We start from the raw sequence: 6000 nt of genomic DNA, 5'->3' as shown, positions 1-6000 counted from the left end.
TATACTCTAAGATATGTTCTACCTGAAGAAGGCTATGTGTTTTTTATTTTTATAGCCGAAACACGTTGTTTTATTGTTTTAATATATGCTATATTGAGAAAACAGAGTGAAATAAACCTTTTGAAGACCAAGAGTTAATTTTTCAATCCTTGCAAGTCTGGGAGCGCTAGTCCTATCGGGTACTTTTTTTTTGTTAAAATGGAGTATAAGAAGCACCATCATTTTATTGAAACATTTTTTTTCCCTTTTTTCCACCCGAAAGTTTGGGGTGCGTCTTATGGTCCAGTGCGTCTTATAATCCGCAAAATACGGTACATTAGTGTGGAGAATAGAAAGAGGTGGGAATGAGGAGAAGGGGGAAGAAAAAAGGACAAAAATCTAGTATAAATGCTAACTATAGAGCACAGTAATAACAAATTCATATTGGGATGCAAAGAGAATAAGTTAATATAAGACACTAGGAATAATGTATAAATAAAAATAAATAAATGAGACTGGAGCATAGGTGAGAGATTCAAAATTGTAATAAACTGATATATATTAATATATAATGTGGCCTGTATGGGAAAGTTCTCGTATCCAAAGAAAATGGGTGAATAAGAAAAACAAGATACTAGAGGAGGTGGAGGGAAGAGATGAGGATAATGAGAAAAAAAGAATGAAAAAACAAGATGAAGAAAAGAAGGGAAAGAGAGAATGGATCAAACTGAAAAGGGGTGAAAGATCTACAATTATATAAATGAATAAAAATAGGATTGTAGGCAAAATAAAGCATATGTGTCAATTAATCATAAAAGATGTTTCAAATAGTAAGTATAACATATAATTACTAGTGTTGAGCGAGCACTAAAATGCTCGGGTGCTCGAAGCTGGGGCCGAGCTCACTGTGATACTCGGGTGCTCGACCCGAGCAACGAGCCCAATGTTAGTCTATGGGAGACCCGAACATTTTTGCGGCGGCTCCCCCGGCAGTCTGTAGAAAGCCTAAAAAGAGCCCAAAACGATAGTGACAGTGCTCAAATGACATGGGGACAGCATGGGGATCGCCCCTGGAAGCATTTCTGACCCCCAGGTCACTGCTGTCAACAACGTGGTCAGAGGTATTAAGCCACTTTTACAGGCTCACAATAAAACGTTCAAAAACGTAAGTGAAAGTGCTTTCCTGTGAAATATGTTAACCCCTTAACGACCATGGGTCTTTCTGTTTTTGTGTTTTCCTTTTTTGCTCCCCTTCTTCCCAGAGCCAGAACTTTTTTAATTTTCGTTCAATATGGCCATGTGAGGGCTTATTTTTTGCGGGACGAGTTGTATTTTTAAACAACATCACTGGTTTTACCATATCGTGTGCTGGAAAATGGGAAAAAAATTCCAAGTGCAGTGAAACTGCAAAAAAATGCAATTCCACAGTTGTTTTCTGGGTCCTTTTTTTACCACGTTCACAGATTGCTAAAACTGACCTGCCATAATTATTTTCCAGGTTGTTACGAGTTCATAGACACCAAACATGTATAGGTTCTTTTTTATTTAAGTGGTGAAAAAAATTCAAAGCTTGCTAAAAAAGCAAAAAAAAATTACGCCATTTTCCGAGACACTTAGCTTCTCCATTTTTCAGAATCTGGGGCCAGGTGAGGGCTTATTTTTTGCATGCCGGGCTGACGTTTTTATTGATACTATTTTGGGGTAAATCCGATGTTTTGATCGCCCGTTATTGCATTTTATTGCAAAGTTGTAGCGACCAAAAAAACGTAATTCTGGCGTTTAAATTTTTTTTCTCGTTACGCCGTTTACTGATTGTATTAATTCTTCTTTTATATTGATAGATCGGGCGATTCTGAACGCGGCGATACCAAATATGTGTATGTTGTTTTTTTTTATATATATATATTTTATTTTGAATGGGGCGAAAGGGGGGTGACTTAAACTTTTATATATTTTTTATTTTTTTTATTTTTTTAAAAACTTTTTTTTTACACTTTCTGCTTGCTTCTATAGTCTCCAGAGGAGACTAGAAGCAGCAGTTGTCTGATTGCTTCTACTGCATACAAGCGATGAGCAGATCGCTTGTATGCAGGAGAAATGCTCACTTGCTATGAGCGCTGACCACTAGGTGGCGCTCATAGCAATTGAGACATGACAACCACAGGCGTCTGCTGCAGACCCTGAGTTGTCATGCCCACCCATTGGTGACCCGCGATCACGTGACGGGGTCACTGATGGGCGGGGCTTGGGACTCCCGGAAGCGCGAGTTAAATGCCACTGTCAGATTTAACATGTTAACAGCCGCGGGTGGATTGCGATTCCAATAATCAGCTGACATGTGCTCGCTTCAGTGCGGGCTCACCGCCGGAGCCCCCGCTGAACCGGCCTTCTTGACCTGGTGCGTACTATTACTGACCAGGTCGGAAAGGGGGTTAAGGAACATCCTTTCAAGGGTAAAGACTTGTGTATAAGGTAAAATAAATAACCAAAAACAAAAATACTCCTCCACACCTTGGGCTATGTTCACAAGTAGCATTTTTATGCGTTTTTGCACGTTTGTATTGCTTTCAACCGTGACAAATGCATTCACCGGGAAATGTAGTTTTAACATTTTACAACCTTATCTGGCCATGTGTTGTGTGACACATGCATACAGAGCTAAAAAGACATGGGAACAGCATGGGGAAGACCCCTGGAAGCATCTCTGACACCCAGGTCACTGCCTAAAAGTGTGCCCATCAGAAGTGATCCTTGCTGCATCAGAAGATGCAGACTTGCAACTATCCCCGTGCAAGTCCTTGTCCCAGGGCAGTGTTCAATTGTACCTCCCCCATAACTTGCAATACAAGCGCAAGTATGCAGCCTGCCACCAGGGCCGGTGTCAGCACCCGGCGCACCCGGGCAAATGCCGGGGCCCTGAGCAGGCAGAGGGGCCCACTGGCGGTCGCGCACCCCGCTGGGCTATGGCCGGAGGAGAGCGGTGTCAGCGCCCGCCCTTCTCCGCCGCTTGCTCAGGGCCCCGGCAGCTGGATACTTACCTCTCCCCGTGCCTCCGCAGATCAGCTGTCTTCCTGCTCTGCGCTCCCTGTGACGTCTCAGGTCAGAGGGCGCGGTGACGTCTTTACACCGCGCCCTCCCCTGAGTCGTCACAGGGAGCGCTGAGCGGGAAGACGCTGACAACGCTGGAGTTCGGACCCGAGCAGCGGGCAGCAGGTAGCAGGTGAGGAGAAGGGAGGTGAGTATTTGATTTTTTTTTTTTTTTTTAATGTATGGAGGCATGGGGCAGTATAAAGAGAAGGGGGGGGGTGGCATCCTCCATGGAGCATTATAAAGAGAGGGGGGGGCATCCTGCATGAGGCATTATAAAGAGGGGGGGTGACATCCTGCATGGGGCATTATAAAGAGGGGGGGCAGCCTGTATGGGGCATTATAAGGTGGGGAACAGCCTGCATAGTGCATTATAAGGGGGGGGGCAGCCTGTATGGGGCATTATGTGGGGGGTAACAGCCTGCATGGAGCATTATAAGGGGGGGACAGCCTGTATGGGGCATTATGTGGGGGGTAACAGCCTGCATGCAGCATTATATGGGGGCCAGTATCCTGTATGGAGCGTTATAAGGGGACCGGTATCCTGTATGGAGCGTTATATGGGGGCCAGTATCCTGTATGGAGTTTTATAAGGGGACCAGTATCCTGTATGGAGCGTTATATGGGGGCCAGTATCCTGTATGGAGCTTTTTAAGGGGACCAGTATCCTGTATGGAGCGTTATATGGGGGCCAGTATTCTGTACGGAGCCTTATATGGGGGCCAGTATTCCGTATGGAGCCTTATATGGGGTCCAGTATTCCGTATGGAGCCTTATATGGGGGCCAGTATTCCGCATGGAGCCTTATATGGGGGCCAGTATTCCGCATGGAGCCTTATATGGGGGCCAGTATTCTGCATGGAGCCTTATATGGGGGCCAGTATTCCGCATGGAGCCTTATATGGGGGTCAGTATTCCGCATGGGGCCTTATATGGGGGCCAGTATTCCGTATGGGGCCTTATATGGGGGCCAGTATTCCTTATGGGGCCTTATATGGGGGCCAGTATTCCGTATGGAGCCTTATATGGGGGCCAGTATTCCGTATGGGGCCTTATATGGGGGCCAGTATTCCGTATGGGGCCTTATATGGGGGCCAGTATTCCGTATGGGGCCTTATATGGGGGCCAGTATTCTGTGTGGAGCGATTCACCGGTTTCTGAGCTATTGTGGAATTTACAATAGATATCACTCATGTAATGTAAGAAGTGAAATCTTTGCATTGTACTATATATATATATATTTCTCCGCCGTATCTCTGCATCATGAATCATGGTATGTGTTAAAGGGGCCCACTGAGACTCTTTCGCCCGGGGCCCAGAAAAACCTGGAGCCGGCCCTGCCTGCCACCCACCCACCCCCAGGCTGAAATACCATACTGCTAGCTTGCTTGCACTTGCAATTGGGCCTTTTAGGCATGTGAAGGTGGAATCTGGCCACCACGTCATGGCTGCGTCGGTAGCCTGGTATTCATACTCAGTCCCCAGCCGCCCGGCGGCCGGGTGTCCACGCTTGGTCCCCAGCCGCCAGGGGGCGGCCGGGTGTCCATACTCAGTCCCCAGCCGCCCCGTGGCCGGGTGCCCACACACAGTCCCCAGCCGCGTGGGGGTGGCCGGGTGTCCATATACGGTCTCCAGCCACCCCTATTTGTCCCGGTGCGCCTCATACACAAGCGCGCATACCAAAACATTACCTGTGCCCTCCCCAGTGCATTTAGTGGGAAGGACAGCCTAACCACAAACACAAGGACAAGTGAATGTGGCCAGGAATGGTTCATCTCACTGACGCCTTCACACTGGGTTAATATTGTGGAAGCCGGGACACAGTTGGACACTGGGATGCAACACGTCCTCCAGACATAGAGGATTGCGGGTCCTGGGTCAATCAGGCTTCAACACAAAGTTCAGAAGGTAGACAGCAGCAGTGGTCGGCCTCCTACACAACGGGTAAATTATTCATAATCATGAGGCCATCCACCTCCTTAGCTTTCTGTTCCTTGGAATGCAAGCGCATGTATGTAGTAGCAGCTAGGCCTGAGGTGGTCAGCGTTTTGGCGCATATTCTACCTCCTTCGAGGATTGCTGGATGTTTTCCTGCTACTATCCCAGTTCTATGACTCCCGTTAAAACAAAGCTTTAGGTGATGAATGATGGATGAGGTGGTGGCAAAGGAGAAAGAGCAGGAGGAACAGGGACCATTCACATCAATATCAGGCCAGCCAACCACACATGTCTTGTAGGATATGTTTCTGTACCAAAAGGAGCGGTTCAGCTACACAGTTATAAGGCATACAGTGAATGCAATGCCTACCAAAAATTTCGAGGCACTCCAATGCCCCTTGGAAGTGACATGGAGGTCAGAGGGCCTTAACTAAACCGTTTTTTCGATTTATAGCAACTGGGTCTCCTGTACACTGTTGGCCTAAGCAGGGAATGGAAGGCTTTCCAAAAAGTATTAGGCACTGCAATGCCCCTTGAAACAGACGTGGATTACAGCGTATTAAAAACCTTCTACCCATTATTGGGGAGTGGGTCTCCCTTAGTGTTCGCCTATGCATTGAAAAGCAAAAGCTGACAAAAATTAGGAGGAAATGCAATGCCCGTTGCAAGAGTCGTGGAGGTTAGAGGTAGTTAAAAACAACATGTCAATGCCCCTTGGAAGAGCTGTGGAGTTCAGAGTGGTGTAACAAGACGGTTTTAATGCCCCTTAGAAGAGGCGTGGAGTTCAGAGTGGTTTAACAAGACAGTTTTAATGCCCCTTGGAAGAGATGTGGAGGTCACAGTAGCTTAACAAGATGGTTTTAATGCCCCTTGGAAGAGTGGTGGAGGTTACAGTGGAATAAAAAGACAATATCAACGTCCTGTGGAAGAGACGTGGAGGACACAGTAGCTTAACAAGACGCTTTTAATGCCCCTTGAAAGAGTGGTGGAGGTCGC

The sequence above is a fragment of the Phyllobates terribilis genome, unplaced genomic scaffold (assembly GCF_046119375.1).
Source record: "Phyllobates terribilis strain yellow unplaced genomic scaffold, ASM4611937v1 Scaffold_9__5_contigs__length_417890890, whole genome shotgun sequence".
Lineage (NCBI taxonomy): Eukaryota > Metazoa > Chordata > Amphibia > Anura > Dendrobatidae > Phyllobates > Phyllobates terribilis.
The sequence above is the reverse complement of the archived record's forward strand: the minus strand, read 5'-3'. Positions refer to the sequence as shown.